The sequence below is a fragment of the Carcharhinus amblyrhynchos genome, unplaced genomic scaffold (genome assembly GCF_965287045.1).
Source record: "Carcharhinus amblyrhynchos unplaced genomic scaffold, sCarAmb.v2.hapA scaffold_37, whole genome shotgun sequence".
Taxonomy (NCBI): domain Eukaryota; kingdom Metazoa; phylum Chordata; class Chondrichthyes; order Carcharhiniformes; family Carcharhinidae; genus Carcharhinus; species Carcharhinus amblyrhynchos.
This window is the reverse complement of record NW_027649778.1, coordinates 739,203-766,639: the sequence shown is the minus strand read 5'-3', so window position 1 is coordinate 766,639 and position 27,437 is coordinate 739,203.

Below are 27,437 nucleotides of genomic sequence, written 5' to 3'. Positions count from 1 at the left end.
TCACTTTACCCCTCATTCTGGCATCATTTAATATTGATTTCATTAACCAGAATGTGTTTATGCAAAGATTAAAAGTTTATGGAAAATTGGGGTCAACTGTAGCTTCAGGAGGAAATCACTCAGTCCCTTTGATATCAGCTGCTGTGTTCAATCTTGATAAATCGCTGAGACAGCAAAGCTTGACAAAGCCCTTTTCTTTTACCTTCTTCATTCACTGCAAATGAGACATACATTAATGTGGGGAGAGCCTGAGAAACTAATGATCTGATGAGACAGGCGAGGCCAGCTTGCGAGATCATCATCACGTTAAACCGAGGATCTATCCAGGTGGTAACATCCACCCCCTGTCTTCAAATCCCACTCTGGAACAAACATTGATGTTTCCAAACTCTGAGGGAGTGCTGCATTGCCAGAGGTGACATGTGTTGGATAAAAAGCTAGGCCGAGAACCTTGCTGCTCTCTCAGGGAGACTCAAAGATCCCATGATGCTGTTCGAAGGAGAACAGGGGGATTTCTCCCTGTCTTCTGGCAAATACTGATCCTCTCACCAACATCATGAATGCACATTACCCAGTCTCTCTGCCATATTTCCAAACTTTCAATGTGGGATGGCACAGTGGCACAGTGGTTAACACTGCTGCCTCACAGCGCCAGGGACCCAGGTTCAATTCCGACCTCAGGTAACTATCTGTGCAGAGTCTGCACATTATCCCCATATCTGCATGGGTTTCCTCCGGGTGCTCCAGCTTCCTTCCACAGTCCAAACATGTGCAGGTTAGGTCAATTGGCCATTTTAACTTTCCCCTTAGTGTCCAAAGATGTATAGGTTAGGTGGGTTGGCCATACTAAATTGCCCCTTGATGTGCAGGTTAGGTGGATTAGCCATGGTAAATGTGTGGGGTTACAGGGATAGAGTGGGGGAGAGAGCCTGGGTAAGATACTCTGTCAGAGATTCGGTACAGACTCGATGGGCCGAATGACCTCTTCTGCGCTGCAGGGATTCAACGACTACACTTCTGTAAACTGTGTCGGGACATTCTGAAACAAGAGAAATGCAAGTTTTTTTTTAATTTAAAAATTAATTTAATTAAATTTAACACCAATTAATACAATAAATAACATTCTCCTGATCAAACCAGGGCTTGGGGCTGTTCTTAATGAGCACAAGCAATGGTACATTTGTTCCCATTGGCTCTGAGCTACACGATGTGCTGAGGTTAAATTGGTAATTTTACACAGGGTGACTGATGTGAAAAATGCAGATTTCACATTCCAAAAATCAAAAGGAGATTTCAGCGGAGCAAAGCCTTCAGCCCTTTGGATTCCAACTTCCAAAATGTCAACGCGTCTCTGTCTCCAGTATTAAATTCATCCTACAGCCCAGACAACTGGGTAAGGAATTTTTCATAAACACAACACCCACCCCCCCAGTTTATTACCTGTAATCTATACCCTCTTCCCTTGCTGCTCTGCTGTCTCTCTAATTCCCTTGCTTTAGCCTTATGCATTCTGTACCTAAGACCCCCTCTTCAAGGGCAGGAGTCTTAGTAATGTTGAAGAGCAGAAGGATCTTGGGGTCCGGGTCCACAGGACTCTTAAATCGGCCTCGCAGGTGGAGGAGGTGGTCAAGAAGGCGTATGGTGTACTGGCCTTCATTAATCGAGGGATTGAGTTTAGGAGTCGGGAGGTAATGCTGCAACTTTATAAGACCCTTGTCAGGCCTCATTTAGAGTATTGTGCGCAGTTCTGGTCGCCTCACTATAGGAAAGATGTAGAAGCTATTGAAAGGGTACAGAGGAGATTTACAAGGATGTTGCCTGGACTAGGAGGCATGCCTTATGAAGTTAGGTTGAGGGAGCTGGGACTCTTTTCCCTGGAGAGACGAAGGTTGAGAGGCGACCTGATAGAAGTTTATAAAATGTTGAGAGGAATAGATAGGGTGGATTCTCAGAGGCTATTTCCCCGGGTTGAAATGGTCGCTACGAGAGGACACAGATTTAAGGTGCGGGGAGGAAAGTACAGAAGTGATGTTAGGGGTAAGTTTTTCACTCAGAGGGTGGTGAGTGAATGGAATCGGCTGCCGTCAGTGGTGGTGGAGGCGAACTCGCTGGGGTCTTTTAAAAGACTTCTGGATGAGTATATGGGGTTTAATGGGATTGGGGGTTATAGATAGGTCTATAGATTGGTAGGTGTTGATGTGATCGGCGCAACTCATGGGCCGAAGGACCTGTTTGTGCTGTAGTGTTCTATGTTCTATGTTCATTTAAAAAGCATTTGGACAAGTACGTGGATGGGGAAGGATTGGAGGGATGTGGGCCAAACGCAGGCGATTGGGATTAGCTGGGAAGGCACCTTGGTCAGTATGGACCAGATGGGCTGAAGGGACTATGCTGTATTGCTGTGTGACTGTATGGGTAGATTGTTACCGGCACATCTGCCCGAGGTTTGTACGATCCCACCCGAGGCCAATGGACAATGCCGTTCCCTCAGCCTCGCCCATCCCTGGATTCGGGGTGGCTGTGCCGGTAAAATTCTGGCCTAGGCTCTATCCCTTGGTGTGGCTTCCATCACTTCCTCAAAGACTGCAACCAGTAACTTCCATCTCGTATTGTTTCGACCTCCTGAGCGGCAACTTCCTGGATCCTGTCGACGTGGTCTTGGCAGCCTGGAACCATGGTGTTGCAGTGAGGATGTTTTTACCTTATTGCCAAACCAACCCGTCTTAACCAGTTCACATTGAACCTTCTCACTAATCGGAATAAAATGATTCTGGACATTTCCAATAAGTCCAGTTGTATCTGTGGAGAGCGGAACAGGGTTGTCCATGACCTTTCATCAAATCCTCTCTTTTGATGCATCTAATTGCAATTTAGCAAATCAGGGATATGAAGTTAAAGTAGCTGGGCTAGCAGGATAATGTCCAAAGGTTTATCCTCCACTCCGTGTAATCAGTTGTGTCGAGGTAATCACTGACATCTCTCACCGGCAACTGATATTTCCATACAAAATATCCAAGAGAAGCCACCTATCACACAGATGAATAAGTATCTGCAATAGAAATCCCTGAAGCTTAACTGCAGAGTACAAAAGAGAACAGCGTGTGCAACGCATTGAATTAGAAATTAAATTGGATCCAGTGAAATGTAAGGACTGATCAAGCTGCTGTTAGTTTCCTTCTTACCTTGATTTATACTCTGAGCTTTTTCAATTGTCCATATTTCTCTCTTAAAGTTAACAAATGAATCGATGACAAATGGCTTGACACCAGATTAGGCAGTTTATTGAGAGCTTCAAACTGAACCTGCAGCCTGGTCCCCTACGAGGCAAAAGCTGCTTCTGAATGTTGGAACTGCCTCACACAACGGGGAGGCAATGGCCCAGTGCTATTATCATCAGACTATTAAATCCAGAAACACAGCTAATGTGCTGGGGGCCTGCGTTCGAATCCCACAAAAAATCTGGAAATAAGAATCCACTGATGACCATGAAACCATTGCCGATTGATATAAAAACCCATCTGGTTCACTAATGTCCTTTAGGGAAGGAAATCTGCTGTCCTTACCCGGTCTGGCCTACATGTGACTCCAGAGCCACAGCAATGTGCTTGACTCTTAATTGCCCTCTTTGGGCAACAAGGGATGGGCATTAAACAGGGAGGCGATGGCCTAGTGGTATTATCACTGGACTATTAATCCAGAAACTCAGCTAATGTTCTGGGAGTAGGCGGACCTGGGATGTTGGGCTTAAATAATGGAACAAGAGTACCACACCTTCAACTCGTCCAGCCCCTTGAGGACCATGCCGTGAGACTGGCTGGCTGTCCTTAATCTCTGACCTCAAGGCTCTGGCCTTCTGTGCAGTTACACCAATGGGTTCACTCGAAGATCCTTATTCAGGATCGACACATAATGAATTTGACCATCTCGCATCAGTGGCCAGTGGTTTTGAGTCATAACGCTGAGGTGCAGTGCTCAGTGAATGGTGCAATATAGGTAGCTCTTCAGAAGCTGAGGATTTAGAATTCAGAAATAGGAGGTTTAGAATTCAGAAGTTGAGGATTTAGAATTCAGAAGTTGAGGATTTAGAATTCAGAAGTTGGGGGTTTAGAATTCAAAAGTTGGGGGTTTAGAAGGGTTTGTTTGGCGCAGAATAGAGACAACTTTTACCTGCAGTAGGTTGATTTGAAATGCTTTCCGTGGGCGTCTGAAACACGGAATTACCCCTCACTGTGACTTCCTCTCGCTCTGAGGAGAACAAATCAAACCTGCCAGAATCTGCAATTCAGCTGGAGATTGTGGGTTTGATTTTTTTGTGCCACAGAATTTTTTTTCAAATCACAGTAGGAGCATTTAGAATAAAGCAGGCAGCTTGTAGAGTCTGCAGCTTAACACAGGACAGATACCAAACAAAAGTGAGCAATTATTTACAGAATATGTTCAGAGAAGTCACACAAACCAGAAGCTGCACCCTGATCAAATACAGGTGCAGATTCTGGCGTGAGGATAATATTTAATTTTACGTTCAATGTTCAATGTTGAAGGAAGAGTGTTTCAGTTGAGCTGTGTTGTCTGGGGGAGAGTTCCAAAGCACAGGTTTGAACACAGTAACATTATCGGAATGAAACAGAATACTGCAGCATTACAGTCACACAAAATCACCTGATCTCACTAGAATGCCGGAGGGGGCAAGTGGATCTTGGTTTGGCTCTGTCCAAGACCACAAGGGCAGAGGATCATGAACAAAACCCAATCCATCACTCAAACCAGCCCCCCATCCATTGACTGTGTCCACAATTCCTGCTGCCTCGGCAAAGTAGCCACATAATCAAGGACCCTTCGCACCCCGGACATTCTGTCTTCCATCTTCTTCCATCACGAAAAAGATACAAAAGTCTGAGATCAAGGACCCACTGACTGAAGAACAGTTTCTTGCCTGCTGCTGTCAGACTTTTGAATGGACCTACCTTATATTAAGCTGACCTTTCATAGAATCATAGAATCCTACCGTGCAGAAGGAGGCCATTCGGCCCATCAAGTCTGCACCAACCACAATCCCACCCAGACCCTCTCCCCTTAACCCCAGGTACTTACCCTACTCCCCTTGGCAGTAAGGGGCAATTTGCCGTGGCCAATTAACCTAACCCGCACATCTTTGGACAACGGGAGGAAACCAGAGCACCCAGAGAAAACCCATGCAGACACAGGGAGAACGTGCAAACTTCACACACATCTTTCTCTACACACTAGCTATGATTGTAACACTATATTCTGCACTCTCTCCTTTCCTTCTCCCCCATGTACTCCATGAATGGAATGCTTTGTCTGTATAGCGCACAAGAAACAATACTTTTCACTGTATCCCAAAACACGTGACAATAATAAATCAAATCAAATCAGATCAGTTTGTGATGCCAAGTTGCATTATTGGCCTTCAGTTGTCCAAACTCGTCCAACCCAAACCTCCCCCAGCCTTGGAGAACATTGAATCCAGCAGAAAGGGATGACAGTTTGTTCCAGTTTGCTTAGGAAGGGTGTGAGATTCCATCACTGGGCTGCAAGATGTGCTTTTCAAAGTTGGTGATCCAGCCAAATTCCACACACGGCCCCTCTCACACCAACATTCCCACCATCTGTTTCCCCGAGTCTGTCTCTGGTGTAAATGCCAAAACCAGGGGAAAGAGTTTGGCACCTCTTTAGGAAAGAGGTAGATGAGCAACATCGAGCCCAGGGCCAGTTTTCTCTCTGATTCGAAACAGAATTCAGCTTGGCATCTCTCAGTCACAGCAGATTGAGAGGTTGGCAGCAGCAAATACAGCAAATATTGTGCTGCTGGTGATGTTACAATGTTGGTAACATCAAGACACAACGTCTAAACCCCGGCAATCAGGGTTCAAATCCATCCACTTTGACTAAATGTCCCACCAGCACGTCGCAAAGCATTCATAGCTCAGGACAAGTAACTCAGCTCCAGAAACAGAAAGACAATTGTGTACACAAATTCACATTTAAATCAAATGAGCTCTACCTGGTAACATTCTAACCCCTAGGTTCTATCTGACACTCATTCAACTCTGAGGGATTTCCTTTCTCCCCAAACTTTTATTCCCTCCAAAAAAAGACAAACTCCAGTTGAATCAAATTCATGATCCCACAAGGGAGACAAACAAGGACTAAGCTGACAGGATGAGACATTGCGTCCCCATCCTGGGCCGAAGCTTGATCTTAGCCAAAGGTTCAAGATGGCTTCGAAAAATTGCATCAGATGATGCCTCGGTTTAGCATCACCGGCTACCCTGATTACTGACTCTCCCCTGCCTGGGTAAGACTATGAAATATAAATTAGGCCATTCGGCCCACTGAGTCTGCTCTGCTATTTGATCATGGCTGATAAGTTTCTCAACCCCATTCTCCTGCCTTTTCCCCATAACCCCTGATCCTCTTATTAATCAGGAATCTATCTATCTCTGTCTTAAAGACACTCAGTGACCTGGCTTCCACAGCCTTCTGCGGCAAAGAGTTCCACAGATTCCCCACTCTCTGGCTGGAGAAATTCCACCTCATCTCGGTTTTAAAGGGTTGTCCCTTTACCCTGAGGCTGTGTCCTCGGATCCTACTCTCTCCCACTAATGGAAACGCCTTCCCCACATCCACTCTATCCAGGCCTTTTAGTACTCTGCAAGTTTCAATAAGAATCCCCCACCCTTCTAAACTTCATTGAGTTCCTCATATCAAACTTTTCATTCTCGTGAACCTCCTCCGGACCCTTTCCAAGGCCAGTACATCCTTCCTTAGGTATGGGGCCTAAAACTGCTCACAAAATTCCAAGTGGGATCTCCTGCTGCCTGACCGGAATGGATCTCTGGATGAGATATGAAACCAATTCAATAACCCCAATTGGTTGATCAACACTTTGTAAAGCAGAGATTTAACCAATAGTCTCACTGCCACTTGTGAGAGTGATTGGGTAGGAAGCAGGTTCCAGGATGTCTTGCCTTGTGCTGCTGCTGAATGGGATTAAGTGATGGCAGCAGCAAAGGCTGTTAGTCACCATGTTTCCCCACATAGCCATGACTAATTCCATGCACGTGACGATTATCTAGGTCCCTGGAAGGGCAGAGGGTTTTAGTTCAGTCAGGCAGCACGATCGGTGCAGGCTTGGAGGGCCGAAGGGCCTGATGCTGTGCTGTAATTTTCTTTGTTCTTTGTTCATTCTGAGAGATGCGACAAAACGGTAAATAAATGCAAGAAACGACAAAAGGTCACGAATGTAGCCCAGTCCATCACACAAACCAGCCTCCCATCCATTGACTCTGTCTACACTTCCCGCTGCCTCAGAAAAGCAGCCAGCATAATTAAGGACCCCACACACCCCGGACATTCTCTCTTCCACCTTCTCCCTTCAGGAAAAAGATACAAAAGTCTGAGGTCACGTACCGACCAACTGAAGAACAGCTTCTTCCCTGCTGCTGTCAGACCTTTGAATGGACCTACCTTGCATTAAGTTGATCTTTCTCTACACCCTCGCTATGACTGTAACACTACATTCTGCACCCTCTCCTTTCCTCCTCTATGAACGGTATGCTTTGTCTGTATAAGAAACAATACTTTTCACTGTATGTTAATACAGGTGACAATAATAAATCAAATCAAATCAAAATCAGTAAGTTTCTCCACCTTTGCAGGGTAAGGCTGTATCCTATTTTGCAATTGTTATGGACCTGAAGAAGATCGTCAAAGTGTTCAACTTCAGTGTGTGAGTGAAATCAAACTCACATCTTATTTGATGTCAAACATTATCACTCAACATCCAGGGAGAGTCTGTCTAGATTCTAAAGATCTCATTTTGGTCGCCGTGACATCTCATATCGACCAGAAGGTTGTGCACTTAATACTTGTCAGGAGCCAGAAAAATAATAGCAAACTGAACAGTCAGCCCCTGACTGAGAGCAGACACAGGGGAGAACAAATTCCAAATCAAAGAGCTGGTATATTGCATTAGAGACAGTTCAGGATGATACTTAAAGAAGATCAGCCAGGAGTCTGGTTCAAGGACAGCCATTTATCCGGGGGGTTCATCTAAAGGATTTAATGAATGTATCTAGGAATGAGTTACAAACTGCAGAATAATCAAGGTGTTCAGATGTTCATCGATCCCCATGGAAAGATTGAGTTCCTCATGTCTTCTGGAGCTGGATTATCCTCCAGAGCAGCTTGGCCTGATTAGCCCATGATAAGCTGAGCTGATTGGTTGCAGCTAATCGTATCCATGTCCCCTCTCCCCCAACCCTGATCCTCTCCATCCTCCCAAATGTTTATTCACTGTCAAAACATTTGACCATCCACTTACACCCAGATCCCACACAGCATCCCTGTAATCAAACCTCGACCCATGCCAAGAGTCAAAAAGGAACTGTTCCCAGAACCATAGAAATGTTACAACACCAAAGGAGGCCATTCATCCCACCTTGTCCATGCAAGCCCGAGAGCACCCAAGCACGCTTTCTAACCCACCTCCCTGCACCCGGCCCTTAGCCCTGTAGATTCCAGCACTGAAGGTGCAGATCCAGGTACTTTTTCAAAGAGTTTAGGGTCTCTGCCTCCACCACCAACTCGGGCAGTGAATTCCAGATACCCACCACCCTCTGAGTAAAAATAATCTTCCTCATGTTCCCTCTATACCTCCTGCCACTTATCTTGAATTGTTGTCCCCTGGTTCTAGAATTTTCCACCAAGGGAAATAGTTCTATCCCATCCAATCTCTCTCTTCTTCTCATAATTGTGTACACCTCAATCAAACCACCTCTCAGCCTTCTTTGTTCCAAGGAAAATAACCCCAACCTTTCCAATCTCTCCTCGTAGCCAAATCTTTCCATCCCTGGCAACTTTCTTGTAAACCTCCTCTGCAGCCTTGCCAGAGTAATGACATCCTTCCTGTAATGTGGTGACCAGAACTGCACACAATCCTCCAGCTGTGGCCTCACCAGCATTTTATACAATTCCAAAGTTATATCTTTATTTTTATATTCTGTACCTCTGTCAATGAAGCAGAGTTACTCAACAACTTGGCCCCACTGATAACAGTGCTGAGTCAAAGGATGAGTTAATGGTCCATTTAACTGTTCCTTAATTACATTAAGCAAATCCAAATACAATCATCCTTTTTCCAGATTCTTTCATCATTGGTGCTATGTTTGCCAGTGGAACAGTCTGATACCCATCCATTGGCTGTTCCAATACACTCCCATTTCCTTAGGCAACGCCTTATACCCACCTCACTGCCAGTGTGTGCTATCCTTAAAGCAGTTCTGTTTTTGACTGATATTCTCTGGTTGTATCACAGCTTGGTATGGGCTCCTGCTCTGCCCAAGACCGCAAGGAACTACAAAAAGTCGTGAATGTAGCCCCAATCCATCACGCAAACCAGCCTCCCATCATTGACTCTGTCTACACTTCCCGCTGCCTCAGTAAAGCAGCCGGCATAATTAAGGACCCCACACACCCCGGATGTTCTCTCTTCCACCTTCTTCCATCGGGAAAAAGATGGAAAAGTTTGAGGACACGTACCAACCGACTCAAGAGCAGCTTGACAAATTCAGCATAGATCCCGGGGTCCAAACTTGACAGGGATGCAATTTATAGGGAAAATGTGAAGAGTCTAAAAACTGGCATCAGTTTGGGTTCAATAGGCCACTTGTATCCCTTGTATTCTGTCATTGTAAGGACAGCACAAACCAGCATTGCGCTGATAATAGAAATTATTTTTTGGAAATTATAAAATCCCTACAGTGCAGAAGGAGGCCATTCGACCTATCAAGTCTGCCTTGACCACAATCCCACCCAGGCCCTATCCCATAACCCCATACATTTACCAGCTAGCCCCCCTGACACTAAGGGGCAATTTAACATGGCCAATCCACTTAACCAGCACGTCTTTAGAGCGTGGGAGGAAACCGGAGCGGCTGGAGGAAATCCACGCAGACATGGGGAGAACATGCAAACTCCACACAGACAGCAATACAAACCAGGAATCGAACCTAAGGAAACGGGAGTGCATTGGAACAGCCAATGGATAGATATCAGATTGCAATGGCCCATTGGTATACACCACACGATAGCTGAAATTAGAAAAGGATGACTGTTTTGCTTAAACGGAACTAAGAAAATAGGAATTAGGAGCAGGAGTCGGCAAATCCAGCCCTTCAAGCCTGCTCCACCATTCAATCAGGTCATGGCTGGTCTCTCCCTGGTCTCCAATCCACCTTCCCACCTCTTCCCCATATTCTCCTTATCCCTTTTATATCAGAAATATATCCATCTCCTCCCTGAACCCATTCAATGATTCAGATTCCACCGCACTCTGGAGCAGCGAGTTCCACAAATTCACCCCCCCTCTGCGAGAAGTAGCTCCCCCCCATCTCAGTGTTAAATCTACCGCATGGTGACTAAGGGACGGTTAAACGTACTGTGGGTGCGTGTGTTCATCGTTGACGCTACTGAGCTCAACAAGCTGCCTTCAGACAAGAGGAATATAGAGTTCAGTAAACGTTTCCCCTCTGCAGTGACTTGCTAATGAAAACTTGACTCAGTGTCACCATTGAACATCATCACTCCACAGAGAATCTTGATCCATTTTAAAACCAGCAATTTTGATTTGATTTGATTTGATTTATTATTGTCACATGTATTAGCATACAGTGAGAAGTATTGTTTCTTGTGCATTATACAGACAAAGAACATAAGAAATAGGAGCAGGAGTCGGCCATCTAGCCCCTCGAGCCTGCCCCGCCATTCAATAAAATCATGGCTGATCTGAAGTGGATCAGTTCCACTTTCCCACCTGCTCCCCATAACCCTTAATTTTTTTATTGATCAAAGCATACCGTTCATAGAGAAGGGAAGGAGAGAGTGCAGAATGTAGTGTTACAGTCATAGCCTAGGGTATAAAGAAAGAGCAACTTAATGCAAGGTAGGTCCATTAAAAAGTCTGACAGCAGCGGGGAAGAAGCTGTTCTTGAGTAGGTTGGTACGTGACCTCAGACTTTCACATCATTTCCCCGACAGCAGGGTGTGGAAAAGAGAATGTCCAGGGTGTTTAGAGCCCTCGATTATGCTGGCAGCTTCGCTGAGGCAGCGGGAAGTGTAGACAGAGTCAATGGATGGGAGGCTGGTTTGCGTGATGGACAGGGCTACATTCACAACCTTTTGTAGTTCCTTGTGGTGTTGGGCAGAGCAGGAGCCCATACCAAGCTGTGATACAACCAGAAAGAATGCTTTCTATGGTGCACCTGTGAGATTCGTAGCTGACATGACAAAGTTCCTTAGCCTTCTGAGAAAATAGAGGCGTTGGTGGGCTTTCTTAACTATGGTGTCTTCACTTGCTCAGCAGGTAGGTTTGTCACTTGGACTCTCCACTCTCTGGTCTGAATGATTAATTTTTATATTGGAGCGTGAAGGGAAATCAGAATTCAACCCATATCCAACTTTCTCTTAATGATCAGAATAAAAACAGAAAATGCTGGAAAATCTCAGCGGGTCTGACAGTATCCTGAGAGAGAATGGAGCCAATGTTTCGAGTCTGGATGACTCTTTGTCAGGGCAAAAGAGAGAGAGCGAGAGAGAAAGGTGATGGGTTTTACACTGTCAGAGAGGGGGTGCTGCAGAATGGACATTCAGTGATTGATGGGAGCTGGAAGAAGCTGCACAAAGATGCAATAAGGATACAGGACAGAGGACGTGTCAATGGCAGGAGTTAAAGCAGTGACATGTCCACCTGTCCATCCTTGTCCTGCTGCAATGTTCCAGTGAAACCCAACACAAACTAGAGGAACAGCGCCTCATCCTCCCGATTGGATACTTTACAGCATTCCAGACTCAACATTGAGTTCAACAACTTTAGACTGTGACCTTTCTCTTCCATTTTGACCTTTAATTTATTTTTTCCCAAAGCAAATCCCTGGGCCATGGGCCATCTGTCACTTGTCCTTAATTTTTCTCTGAGCGCTGACATTTATTTTCCTGTGATAATATTTGGATATTTTTCCTTTATACCACTATCAGCACCTGCTCTAGTCTTTACCACTGCCATTAATCCTTCCTCTCTCTGTACCCTCAACATCTTTGTGCAATCTCTCCTCGCTCCCACCTATCACTGACCTTCCGTTTTGCTCCACCCTCTCTCTATCTGTATAAAATCCCTCACAATTCTCCCTCTCTTTAGCTCTGAGGAAGAGTCATACAGACTCTAATTATTAACCCTGTTCCTCTCTGCCGGCCCTGCTGAGTTTATCCAGCACCTGTACAGTCCGGAGAAGAAACCTGCCTGATAATGTTATGCTTTACCCCATTTTCCTTCAGTGCAGTAATCACCAAACCAGCCGATGGCTTCTGCAGGGGCCAAACAAATCTGCCTGAGCCCTCCCTCCCCTAAATATTGTCAGCAGTGGGGCGGGGTGGGGGGGTTGCTGTCTTCAGTGAAGTGAGTCATTGTCTGGGGGCGGGTGGGGGCACCACATTGGAACTGGAATTGCCCTGATGTACATCTCCTCGACTTCTAATTTGTGAAGTTTTAGTAGAGAAGCTTTGGTGATTGTTAATATACAAGATGTTGATCTAACACACAGCAGAATATCTGTGCTGTGGGTGTGAATTTACCATGTTTGTGTTCCACATGAGCCTCAGTGACAGAGCTTTAAATTAATGGCGTTTCTCTGGAGATGGTAAACACACTTTGGCCGTGGGCAGCAATATTTCTGCGACTTGCACAACCTCCCAAACCCCGGAGGGTAATTATTCATCTTCATACAGCTTTGGGGAAATGTCGCAGCTCTAAGCTTCAGTAGAAATGAGAGAGTGGAATGTCCACATGCAGAATCCCAGCGGACAATCCTGCAGGTCCTTAACGGAAAGGCTCCCAGCTTTCAGCCCTCCTGTCTGAGGATGTCTTTACATAAGCATCACTCCACACACTCACTGAATTCTTACCCTGCAGGAGGAGGCCATTGGCTCCATCATGTCTTTCCCAGCCCTCCAAACAGGCAGCATGACATAGTGCCCATTCCCCTGTCTTTTCCCCCATCCCCTACACATTGATTCTATATAAATAATCATCTAACGCCCTCTTTCATGTCTCGATTGGACCTGCTTCCATCTCACTCCCAGGTAGAACATTCATTCACTGGGCGAAGAGCTTTATTTTCACATCACATTTGCTCCTTTTGTAAATCATTTTCAATCCGTGTCCCTCTCGTTCCAGAGCCTTTTCTGAGTGGGAAAAGTTTCTCCTGATTTACTCTGTCCAGCCCTCTCATGATTTTGAACATCTCTATTTAATCTCCTCTGAGCCACCATCTCTCCAAGGATAATCCTGTGGGTCCTTAAAGTGAAATCTCCCAGCTTTCAGCCTTCTGTCTGTGGATATCTTTTCATAATCATCACTTCACACAATCATTGAATTCTCACCGTGCAGGAGAGGCCATTCAGTCCAACCTCTCCAATCTATCCTCATCGCTGAAGCTTCTCATCCCTGGAACCATTCCTGTAAACCTCTGCTGCACTCTCGCCAACGCATTCACATGGCTCCCAGAACTGAATATTCCAGCTGGGGTCTAACCAGGGTCTTGTTCAGCATAATCTCCTTGCTGTTGTACTCTGTGCCCTTATTAATAAAACCCAGAATACTATCCTCTTTATTACCTGCTCCCTCCACCTGTCCTGCCACCTTCAATGATTCCTGCACAGATAGCCGCAGCTCCCTCTGCTCCTGCATCCCTTTTCGAATTTTACCCTTTAATTTATATCGTCTCTCCATGTTCTTCTGACCAAAATGCATCACTTCACTCTGCTCCACATTGATAGTCATCTGTGTAAGCCAATGTAATGTTTACCCATTTAATGTACAACTGTTTAATTACATACCATTTCCTTATTCCTTTAATAGTCTTAAGGTAGATGAGCTGTGGTGTTAACCCTTTCTTTGCTTGTGTGTGTGTGTCTGTGTGCCTGTATGTGTGTGTCTGTGTGTGTGTGTGTGTGTGTGTGCGTGTGTGTGTGTGTGTTTGTCTGTGTGTGTGTGTTTGTCTGTGTGTGTGTCTGTGTGTGTGTGTCTGTGTGTGTGTTTGTCTGTGTCTGTGTGTGTGTGTGTGTCTGTGTGTGAGTGTGTGTGTGTGTGTCTGTGTGTGAGTGTGTGTGTGTGTGTGTGTGTGTCTGTGTGTCTGTGTCTGTGTGTGAGTGTGTGTCTGTGTGTGTGTTTGTGTTTCATGGTGATAACTTGAAACTTTGAGATAAAGATATAAAGAATGAAGATTTGTGAAGAGCTGCATTGAACTGCACTGTGGACTTAAAACCCAATGCATTATAGCCAATCAATGATGGTCACTGGGGTGGCACAGTGGCACAGTGGTTAATACTGCTGCCTCACAGTGCCAGGGATCCGGGTTCGATTCCCGGTTTGAGTGAGTGTCTGCGGAGTCTGCACGTTCTCCCCGTGTCCGTGTGGGTTCCCCAACTCCAAACGTTGTGCTGGTTAGGGTGCATTGGCCATGCTAAATTCTAAACAGGTGCCAGAGTGTGGTGACTAGGGAATTTTCACAGTAACTTCATTGCAGTGTTAATGCAAGCCTACTTGTGACACCAATAAATAAACTTAAAACTTTAATTTAGTGAAGTTGAAGCTTGGCTAGAATCTAAACTGTAGGTGGGGCCATCCGAGGGAAGGGCAGCAGGAAGAGGTTCTCTACAAGCAGTGAACGTAACTCTGTCTCCCAACTTTAAGGTAGATAACAGTGATGGAGATAAAGTGAAGCCAAGCTGGCTTCAAGTGCGGCCTTTGAATGGGGTCTACCGGGGACATCTGGGAAGGCTTGGAAATGAACACTGATCCGATAGGAGAGCAGTGAAAGAAACAGGTTTTATCTTTAGCAAAAAAAGCGTAAAGAAAGATCCCACAGAAACATCGGCACCAATACATTGGTTGGAGCAATTTTGCAAGTTGTTCAGAGGAGGTGCAGGGAGGATTTTGTCAATGGAGTGACCACCAGCACACAGGGGAACTCAGCAAGCCGTATTGCTGAGTGTGTTCCAATGCTTGGGGGTTGAGGTTCTGGTTGAGGACCTGGCAGCTGGAGGATAATGTTAGCAAGTGCAAGGTTATCCGCTTTGGCAGAAATAATAGTAGGAGGGATTATTATTTAAAAGGCGAAAAGCTGCAGCATGCTACGGTGCAGAGGGACCTGGGGGTCCTTGTGCACGAGTTGCAAAAACCCAGTCTGTAGGTGCAGCAGGTGATCAAGAAGGCGAATGGGATGCTGGCCTTTATAGCGAGGGGGATAGAATATAAAAGCAGGGAGGTCTTGCTGCAACTGTACAGGGCACTGGTGAGGCTGCAGCTGGAGTGCTGTGTGCAGTTTTGGTCGCCGCACTTGCGGATGGATATATTGGCCTTGGAGGGAGTGCAGAGGAGGTTCACTAGGCTGATACCGGAGATGAGGGGGTTGGACTATGAAGAGACATTAAATAGACTGGGTCTGTACTCGTTGGAGTTTAGAAGGATGAGGGGGGGATCTTATAGAGACGTATAAGATAATGAAGGGGATGGATAGGGTAGAGGTAGAGAGATTCTTCCCACTTAGAAAGGACAGCAGGACTAGAGGGCACAGCCTCAAGATAAGGAGGGGGCAGTTTAGATCAGAGTTGAGGAGGAACTTCTTCACTCAAAGGGTGGTGAATCTCTGGAATTCTCTGCCCGTTGAAGTGGTGGAGGCTACCTCGCTGAATATATTTAAGACATGGGTAGATAGGTTTTTGGTAGACAAGGGAATTAAGCGTTATGGGGAGAAAGCGGGGAAGTGGAACTGATCCACTTCAGATCAGCCATGATCTTATTGAATGGCGGGGCAGGCTCGAAGGGCTAGATGGCCTACTCCTGCTCCTATTTCTTATGTTCTTATGTTGAATAAAGGTGTATCATCTTTGGCGAAACTTCTTCCAAGTTGTGTGTCAGTTTTATCCAGAGTAGAGACAGTTAGACCAGCTAAAGGCTTTTACATCTGCCACCCAACTTTTGTATATGCTTTTGAAGTTCTGTACTGTCCTCCTCACAGTTTACAAACTTTGAATTCTCCTCTGCACAATAAGATCTGGACCATTGATATATATCAGGAAAAGCAAGCATCCCAATACAAATCCCTGGGGAACGCCACTATCAAACTTCCTCCAGCATCAAAGATATCCATTGACCATTCTCACTGCCTCCTATCACTCAGCCAATTCAGTATCCACGTTGCTCCGGCCCCTTTTATTCCATTCTGTTTAATTGCTTTCCAATCACATCAACATTCCTGTCCGTACCTTCCCAGGTGTCTGGTTCGATTCCAGCCTCAGGTCACTGTCTGCATGGAGCCTGCACGTTCTCCCCGTGTCTGCATGGGTTTCCTCTAGACACTCTGGTTTCCTCCCACAGTGTAAAGGTGTGTGAGTTAGGTGGATTGACCAGGCTAAATTGTCCCTCAGTGTGAGGGGGATTAGCAGGGTAAATACTTGGGGTTATGGGGAAACGGACTGGGTGGGATTTTTGCCAGTACAGGCTGGATGGGCTGAATGGCCTCCTTCTACGCTGTAGGGATTCCCGGGTTCTATAATTTCCTCACAAGTCTGTTACGTGGCTAGGGTTTCAGAATTCCAAATTCAAATGGAGATGTAAATTTATGGCTTTGCCAACTGAATTTGATAAAATGAAGAATTTATTTCAAATTATTGGGAAAAATAGATGGATCCCTTCAACGCCAGCTACTGACAGAGAGAAACTCACTGGGGCAATGGAAATTTACACCCCATTAACTCCAGTCCCAGTGTAATCTGGACCATTACTCTCAGCTTTGACATCTCAATAAAACAACTGAACGCTCTCTGAAGAAGTAACAAAGTGACTCACCGGTCTGGTTACCTAAAACGTTGGCAACATTACCCTCACCAGTGGTTCTAATGAAGAGCCAATGCAGCATTGAGCTGTTAAACTTGGGAATTGGCCACTGATTCCTCGAGGGAGAAACTGTTAAAAGGTGTTGGAGAAAGATCGAGGACCAGAAGGCGAACGGAACGGCAAAAGCAAAGTTAGCGGAGATACGATGGGGAAAAACGGCCTCCTTCTGTAGCTGGGCGTGAACGGTGATAGGTCAGTCTCCAATTACTCTGCAAAGACAAAGTATCGCAAACATGTGAACAAGTGCAGATCGCACGGTGGCACAATGCTTAGCATTGCTGCCTCAAAGCATAGGTACAACGGGCAAGTTTTAGAAGAGATGCACAAGGCAGATGTTTACACAGAGGGTAGTGGGTGCCTGGAACTCATTGCCAGGGGAGGTAGTGGAAGCAGATACATAGAACATAGAACATAGAACATTACAGCGCAGAACAGGCCCTTCGGCCCACGATGTTGCGCCGACCAGCTTTTAAAAAAAAACAACACTAACCCACTAATCTAAACCAATCCCATTTCGTCCATAAACCTATCCACAGATCTCTTAAACGCCCCCAAACTAGGCGCATTTACAACTGCAGCTGGCAGGGCATTCCAGTCCCTCACCACCCTCTGGGTAAAGAACCTACCCCTACAATAGTGACTTTTAAGACGCACCTTGACAAGTACATGAATAGGATGGGAATAGAGGGATATGGCCCCTGGAAGGATAGGAGGTTTTAGTTCAGTCGGGCAGCATGGTCGGTGCAGGCTTGGAGGGGCCGAACGGCCTGTTTCTGTGCTGGAATTTTCTTTGTTCTTTGGATGCTGCCATCAGTCCAAAACCAGGTTCTGCAGACCAGACAATTTAGTAATGTCGTGTGTGATTCTCAGTGTCAGTGTGATGCTGGGTACACCGGCCGTACGTCCCAGTGACTGGCTGGTGACGCTTTGCTCGCTTCTAACAGGCAGAGAGAGTACGGAGCGTACTCAACCAGCAACAGCCCAAGGCACTGTGCTCACTGTTAGATGTGATTCTGTGATTGGGCAGCACTTGCTAAACAATCCCGAGTGTGCTAATAGCTACACTAACAAGCAGTTTAAGATAATCAGTCAAATTCTTCATGTGGCTCTTACTATAAGTGACATACATTCATACTCAGGGAAAAAGGAATATGCCCAAGCCTTGTGCCTCTGCCAATCAGAGTTGAGTTTTCAACCAATCAGCACCCTTTTGTCCTGTGGTATAAATTGTGACTATTTGAAATTCTTCCACTTGTCCTGATGACCTCAAGGTGAAAAGCATCAGAATCATGTTTCTCCCTTCAGTGATGTTCACGTTCTGTGCTTCTACCCCGATCAACAGCCCCTTACACACAATGAATTATTTTGCTAAACTGTGGCCGTGTAACTATCTCGCTCCAAGGTGGAATTGTTGGACCTTTCCATTCTGTAGCAGATTCCAAAGTTGGTTAACAGTCAGAACTTTCTCAACTTCGCTTTGAAAGAACCGCCCCCCCCATCCCCTCGGTCCCCCTATCCCCCCATCCCCCCCATCCCCCTATCCCCCTAACCCCCCCCATCCCCCAACCCCACTATCCCCCCATCCCCCCGATCCCCCCGTCCCCCTGTCTCCACACACACAGCTCACCATCCCCTCCCTGCCCACCTCCCTACCCCAGGCAGCTATTTTTAAAAGTTAGGTTGTGTTCCTGGAATGAGAAATTTATAGAATCCAACAGTGCAGAAAGAGACCATTCGGCCCATCGAGTCTGCACCAACCACAATCCTGGCCAGGCTCTGTCCTCATCATTTACCCTAGCTAGTCCCCTGACACCAGGGACAATTTAACATGGCCAATCCACCTAACCTGCATTTCTTTGGAGCAGGGGAGGAAACTGGAGCACCTGGAGGAAACCCACGCAGACATGGGGAGAACGTGCAAACTCCACACAGACAGTGACCCAACCCGGGAATCAAAGCGGGGTCCCCGGCGCTGTGAGGCAGCAGTGCTAACCACTGTGTTGCCATGTCACCCAAATTCTCCCATCTCTGCTCACCTGACCCAGAACAGAAAACCTTTGCCGATGGGCCTTTTTATTGATTGCCTTTTATTTTCTGAGATAACTTTAACCTTTCACATAAGTTTACAAATCTGTAGTTAGTGTCAGCAGAAAAAACCCTCCACAGGATCTTTGTAAAGCCTTCCCTTTAACAAAAATCTTTCACTCCCACTTTGCACCATTTTCCCAGCTGTTTCTTGTTGATAATGGCTCTTGTTTCTGACCAACTCAACCCAACCCTGCCTCCTCAACTGGGTTTCGTCCCTGTTTAATTCATACAAACAGCTGTGATAAATTTACATGTAGGAGGTGATTCTGAATGGCACGGTGGCAGAGTGGTTAGCACTGCTGCCTCTCAGTGCCAAGGACCCGTGTTCGATTCCTGGCTTGGATCACTGTCTATGCTGAGTCTGCATGTTCTCCCTGTGTCTGCATGGGTTTCCTCCGGGCGCACCGGTTTCCTCCAAACGGTGTGTGGTTTGGGTGGATTGGCCACACTAAATTGTCCCTTAGTGTCAGGGGGATGAGCTCAGAGAAAATGCATGGGGTTATGGGGATAGAGCTGAGTGGGATTGTGGTCAGTGTAGACTTGATGGGCTGAATGGCCTCTTTCTGCACTGTAAGGATTCTATGAGTGCAGAACAAGGGCCCAGATGTGATTTCATTGACCGTTCCTGTATATTTTCTCTATCTTTGCTTTTCGGAGTTGGTTGCACACTTTCATTTTTCATTTCTTTCTGCCTCCAGGATGCTTTTTCTCTCGCAAGAAATAATGACAAGCGATCCACCGAGAACAACGTGAATCAATACTAACATTCTTTTTATTTATGAAATTTAACCTCCTCCTGACCCCGTTGTTTAGCCGAGTCAGCTTATTATTTTAACAATGGAATATTGACCTCATATTTGGTGCAGTCTTGCGCTGGGGCTCCGGGAGATTGTGGGAGCGATGGGGTGAAAGGGTTAAAAACATTGAGTATAAGAGTTGGCAAAACATGTTGCAGCGATATAAAACCTTAGTTAGGCCACATTTGGAGTATTGTGTGCAGTTCTGGTCACCACACTACCAGAAGGATGTGGAAGCTTTGGAGAGAGAGCAAAGAAGGTTCACCCGGATGTTGCCTGGTCTCGAGGGTGTTGGCTGTGAGGAGAGGTTGAATAAACTGGGATTGTTTTTACTGGAAAGACGGAGGCTGCGGGGAGACCTGATAGAGGTCTACAAAATGATGAGAGGCACAGACAGGGTGGATAGTCAGAGGCTTTTCCCCAGGGTGGAAGTGTCAATTACACGGGGGGGGGGCACAGGTTCAAGGTGAGAGGGGGAAGTTTAAGGGAGATGTGTGGGACAAGTTTCTCACACAGAGAGCGGTGGGTGCCTGGAAGGCACTGCCAGAGGGGGTGGTGGAAGCAGAGACAGAGTAGCAACATTTAAGAGGTATTTGGATGGGTACATGGCTAGGGAGGGAATAGAGGGATACAGACTGAGGAAGGACAGAAGGTTTTTTTAGTTTAGTTGGAGCAGCACAAGTTTGGAGGGCCGAAGGGCCTGTCCCTGTGCTGTACTGTTCTTCGTTCTTTGTCGAGTAAAGAAGTGAAGGAAGACGAGCTGGGGATGAAAATAAAGAGTGGGGATGGAGGGGAGGGTGACCAGGGAAGGGAGGGAGGGAGATGTGTCGATAGAATACAGGATAGAAAATAACGTCAGGAAGGGTAAACTCAGCTTGTGTGAGAGACCCTGAAACTAGAGTTACATTCACTGTGCGTCAATCCTTCCTATCACTGTGCTCCGCTCCGTACTTGTGTTTTCAGTTGTGTGTTACAGTAAGTCATTTCCCAAATGCACACAGACACACGGGCTCCTCCCTCCAGAGGTGAGGGACATTGAAAGAATTGAACAGGTAAGGTTGCTTTCGTAGACAATTACTGAAAACACCAGGAATATCCTCCGGAGCCTCAGGCAAGGAAATTACATTCAGAAAGTGTAATTACAATCACAGAATCATCGAATCCTACAGCAGAGAAGGAAATCATTTGCTCCACCGAGTCTGCACTGACCACAATCCCATCCAGGCCCTATCCCCATTACCCCATGTATTTACCCCAGCTAGTCTCCCTGACACTAAGGGGAAATTCAGCATGGCCAATCCACCTAACCCGCACATCTTTGGAGTGTGGGAGGAAACTGGAGCACCCGGAGGAAACCCACACAGACACGGGGAGAACATGCAAACTCCACACAGACAGTCACCCAAGTTGGGAATTGGAGGAGGGAGTAAAGGAGCACCGGGTCCCTGACCCTGTGAGGCAGCAGTGATAACCACCGTGCTGACACTAATTAGGATTGTGAGGGACCCCAATCCCTCATTGGTCATCCCCCTGATCACAATCTCATTTTCCTTCCCACTCTCCACTCCCAGAACCTCACATCTGCTAGATTGTTTGTAAACTTTAATCAAAATCTTGTAGCTGTGATCTCCTCCAGGGTGTCTGTTGCTGTCCCAATGTTAACAGATGGTGGTTCCTTCAGCCTCTCACTCATGTTGTGTTAAGTAGGTTCCACTTGATTAAATGTCCTGCATTCCCCTCCTGCCTGAGCGAAGCCCCCATCATTGGATTTTTTTCATTCTCAATGGTGTGTATGTCTATCTGTCTATCTATCTATCTGTGATCTGTCTATCTGTCTATCTATCTATCTATCTGCGATCTGTCTATCTGTCTATTTATCTATCTATCTATCTGTCTATCTATGTATTGGCTATAGAGCTTGATGGGACAGACCCATAGGATAGTCACAGTTTAGGTGAGGATGAATGGATGGATGTTGGGAGTATCCAGCATTTCTAGCTTGTCCTTTGCTGTTTGGACTCGTTGTTGACTGGAGGGCACCACAACACCAGGAATATCCCCTGGGAAGTTCATTCTGATGTATTTTTTTCCCAGTCTGGGGTGGACCTGCCACATTTCCTGAGGTTCACCTTCAAGGACCTGTCTCTCGGGCAGGTGGTGTCCATGTTTAAGGCTGTCTTTGGAGTTATATCTTCAGTCATACGTGTTACATGACCTGAGCTGGAATCAAATGACAAATGCTTCAAATTCTGATATTCCTGCTCTGTGATGTACCTCAGCATTGGGAAGCATGTTCTTCCCACTGAACTCCAGAAAGTCCTGTCTCGAGTGGAAGCTATCCAGCTATGAATTGCCGAGACTGGATAATCCATGTCTCACAGGGATAGAGGGAGGGTGGTGTTCACACTGTTTTGTACACAGCAGGTTTTATTGTAAATTCAATGCCTCATTTTCTCCACAGACCCTTGAATAGACAGGAAAATGCTGAACCTGCTCTATCCTAATCACCACCTCACTGTCAGTGCAGACAATTCTCAGATTGATGAAATTATCTCAGGCTTTCATGGTTGTGTCTTAGTTAGAGTTATTGGGGGTGTAGTTAGAGTTTGGTGCTGATTGGTGGAATATTATAACCTTTTACGGTCAGTCTATATTTCTCAGTGGCTTTAGATAAGAGCAGATCCTGATCCTGGGAAGACTGTGTTCAGTGTGTGACATGAGGACACAGTCACCAGTAAACAGCAGTTCCCCTTTTATCATCTCTGACAGCTTAGTTGAGGATTTCGGGTGTCTCGGGTTGAAGGGATTAGCGGCTGTTCAAATTCTGATGTGTATTCCATCAATATTTCCATCAAATGCCCCAGGACTCATGGCAGCAAAGCACAGACTGCGGGACACAGGGGTCATAACACCACCCTGTATTACACCACCTGTTTCAACAAAAAGGTCTGTGTATCCACCAATCGTAGAACACATTACAGAACAGGAAAAGGCCCCGTGCCAAACAAATTAAACTCACCCCTTCTGCCTGCCCTTCCTCCATATCCCCCTATTCCTTACATATTCATGTGCTTATCTAAAAGCCCCTTAAACCTCCCTCTCATATCTTCCTTCACCACCATCCTCTGGTAGCATGTTCCAGACACCCACCATTCTCTGTGTAAAAAACTAGCCCCTCACATCATCTTCGAACTTTCCCTTTCTCTCCTTAAGTGCGTGCCCCCTAATATTAGACATTTCAACTCTGGGAGAAAGATTCTGACTGTCAACCTTATCTACATCTCTCATCATTTTATAGACTTCTATCAGCTCTCCCCTCAGAGAAAACAACCCCGCTTCTCCTTGTAGCTCATACCCTCTAACCCAGGCAGCATCCTGGTAAACCTCTCCTGCGCCCTTCCCAAATCCTCCACATCCTTCCTGTAATGTGACACCCAGAATTGAGCACAATATTGTAAGTGTGGCCTAACAAAAATATTATAAAGCTGCAACATGGCATCCTGACTCTTGCCCCATCCAATAAAGGTGAGTGTGACATACACCCTCTTTACCCCCTCTCTTCTTGCGTGGTCACTTTCAGGAAGTTATGGCCTTCAGGACCTCTCTCTGTACATCAACGCTGTCCAGGCTCCTGCCATTAACTGTATATTTACCATTAACATTTGATCTCCCAAAGTGCAGTACCTCACATCTGCTTGTATTAAAAGGCCAGAAGTTTAAAGTGAGAGGTGAGAGATACAAAAATGTCCAGAGAGGCAATTGTTTCACACAGAGGGTGCTGTGTGTCTGGAATGAGCTGCCAGAGGTAGTAGTCGAGGTGGGTACAATTATGTCTTTTAGAAAACATTTGGATAGTTACATGGGTAAGATGGGTATAGAGGGATATGGGGCAAATGTGGGCAATTGGGACTCGCTCAATGGTAAAAACTGGGCAGGATAAATAAGTTGGGCCAAAGGGCCTGTTTCCATGCTGTAAACCTTGATGACATTAAACTCCGCTTGCCATTACTCCGCTCACACCTGCAGCTGATCCATATCTCGCTGTATCCTTTGACAACCTTCCACTCAGTGATTCTGACTGTAATTCCATCACAAAGCTGCTGGATCAGATCTACAGCTCCATCCAGACATTGGAGTTTGTTGAAGACTTGCCCTATAGTTAACTGCATCAAACGGTGTTGTAAGGTTAACTTTTACAGATGCCCCATAGAAAGCATCCTTTCTGGTTGTATCACAGCTCGGTCTGGACTCCTGCTCTGCCCAAGACCGCAAGGAACTACAAAGGGTTGTGAATGTAGCCCAATCCATCACACAAACCAGCCTCCCATCCATTGACTCTGTCTACACTTCCTGCTGCCTTGGCAAAGCAGCCAGCATAATCAAGGACCCCACCCACCCTGGACATTCTCTCTTCCACCTTCTTCCATCGGGAAAAAGATAGAAAAGCCTGAGGTCACGTATTAACCGACTCAAGGACAGCTTCTTCCCTGCTGCTGTCAGACTTTTGAATGGACCTACTTCGCATTAAGTTGATCTTTCTCTACACCCTCACTATGACTGTAACACTGCATTCTGCACTCTCTCCTTTCCTTCCCTATGAACAGTATGTTTTGTCTGTATAGTGTGCAAGAAATAATACATTTCCCGTATCCAAATAGACGTGACAATAATAAATCAAATCAAGGTTATTGTATGATGTGTGTGTTTGTTAAAGGCCATTCCTCCGGGAAGTTGTGAGTTGCTGCATTCATGACTCAAGTACTGATGGCTGGTGCTGAGTGAGAATATCAGATCAGACATTTATCCTGGAAAGCTGACCTCAGCGACTCAGGAATGAGATGCTGCTGATTACCTTTCCATCGGGGATATCGATCGATCTCCCAGTAGGGGTGTCCACTGCAGGGAGGAAGTCAGAGATGGATCTCGTTGATATTCAGTGGGGTCAGACAGAGGTTGATAATTCCTGAGGAGATTCGGAGAAAGGTGACTGCTCTCATCAGATCAGGAATGGCCAAGAGGAGAAATGATAAAAATAATCCGAGATATGAGGAGGTTGAATCAGAAACATCATCTCTCCCGAATGATAAGCCGGAGGATAGGTGAAGGGAGGGATACAGGAACGAGAGGAATGACCAGATAGTATCTCCATTCAGATAAAAACTGGAATCCTAAAGGAATCAGAAAACGCTGGAAAATCTCAGCAGGTCTGACAGCACCAGTAAGAAGAGAGGGAATAGAGCCAACGTTTGGAGGCTGGATGACCTTTATCAAGCAATTTCTGTTTTTGTTTCTCTTTACTGATATTGAAGTTGAAGACAATATAGCCGGCACTGAGAGAGACCTCTCTTGCTGTGATTCAGAGAGTGCAACCTGAGACAATAGGCAAGGTCTCAATATATCTCCTCAAAAGATAGAACCCCTTACAGTGCGGCGCTCCCTCAGCACTGACCCTCTGACAGTGCGGCACTCCCTCAGCACTGACCCTCTGACAGTGCGGCGCTCCCTCAGCACTGACCCTCTGACAGTGCGGCACTCCCTCAGCACTGACCCTCTGACAGTACGGCACTCCCTCAGCACTGACCCTCTGACAGTGCGGCACTCCCTCAGCACTGACCCTCTGACAGTGCGGTGCTCCCTCAGCACTGACCCTCTGACAGTGCGGCACTCCCTCAGCACTGACCCTCTGACAGTGCGGCACTCCCTCAGCACTGACCCTCTGACAGTGCGGCACTCCCTCAGCACTGACCCTCTGACAGTGCGGCACTCCCTCAGCACTGACCCTCTGACAGTACGGCACTCCCTCAGCACTGACCCTCTGACAGTGCTGCACTCCCTCAGCACTGACCCTCTGACAGTGCGGCACTCCCTCAGCACTGACCCTCTGACAGTGCGGCACTCCCTCAGCACTGACCCTCTGACAGTGCGGCGCTCCCTCAGCACTGACCCTCTGACAGTGCAACACTCCCTCAGCACTGACCCTCTGACAGTGCGGCACTCCCTCAGCACTGACCCTCCCTCAGAATGACTAAAATTCCAAATAATATTATGAGTCAAAGTCTTTCAAGTGGAAGTTTATCCTGTGACCTTCGAGCTTAGAATGTACCTGTTTGAACAACCCCATCTTCTGCTTTCAGTAGTTTGGTGGAAGTGGGTTAACATTGAGTGAAAATCTCGAGAATTTAACCTGAATGTACCGACTGGCTCTTCACCCTGAAATTAAACCCCAGTATCTGCAGCCACTCTGCCCATTGTCCTCTTGCTAGCCCTCTCGGAGACGGCAGCCTTCTCATGAAGCAGTTCAATAAAATGCACATCCAGCTTTTAGATCTTTTTCAGTTGAGAGGATTAAATCTGAATGGGTTGTCATGGTTACTGCTTGGGCTGTTTGTGAATCATGCATTGTATTATCCAGTGCTTTACACCTACACGAGTGTGTAAATACACCCACTCAGCGAATAAAACAACCCTTCCAACAAATAGATTTTCCTGCTTGCTGATTTCATTGTCCTGCTGCAGACCTGATGCTGCAAGAATTCCCCAGGGTTCCTGCTGCTGTTTCTGATCCAATGATAGTCACAGCGAACGTGTCGGCAAGGCAACTGAACCAAAACAGAACCGGCCTCAGCAATGATGGCCCCTGCAGTTCAACAGCCCACAGCAGTCACTGTCAAGGCTTATAGACAAAGACTTGGATAGAAATCAGAGACTGGGGAATAACAACAATTCAGTTATGTTTTGTTTGGAACGTGAGTTAAGTTTTAGTTGTGTCAAAAGCAGGCTTACATTAACACTGCAATGAAGTTACTGTGAAAATCCTCTAGTTGCCACACTCCAGCACCTGTTCGGGTACACCGAGGGAGAAATTAGCACAGCGAATCCACCCTAACCAACACGTTTTTTTGAAGTGTAGGAGGAAACCCATGCAGACACAGGGAGAATGTGCAAACTCCACACAGACGGTGACATGAGCTGGGAATCGAACCTGGGTCCCTGGGGCTGTGAGGCAGCAGTGCTAACCATTATCCTACCGTGCAGTTATGGCTCCTGCTTCCATGGAACAGAAGCTCCAGCACAGAAACGGGTCATTTGGCCCATTGCCTTGTTCCTCTCCCTCAGATTATCCAGCTTTCCCTTAAAGGTATCTCCACCACAATTCCCCAACCATTCCCTGTGTTAATGAAGTCCACATTCTCACCACTCTCTGGGTAAATGACATCTAATGCATTTCCCACTGGATTTATTCCTGACTAACTTTGACCACAAAAGCAAAATATCAGAGAGGCTGGAAATTGGAAATGAGAGCAGAGAGTGGTGGAATTATTCAGGAATGCTGGCGGATTTGTGAGGAGAAAAGCTAAGGCTAGGGTGAGAAAATAGAAACATAGAAACTAGAAGCAGGAGTAGGGCCAGTACCGTTCTGGCCACCCTATTATAGAAAGGATATTATTAAATCAGAAAGAGTGCAGAATAGATTTACTAGGATGCTACCGGGACTTGATGGATTGAGTTATTAGGAGAGGCTGGATAGACTGGGACTTTTCTCCCTGGAGTGTAGAAGGCTGAGGGGTGACCTTATA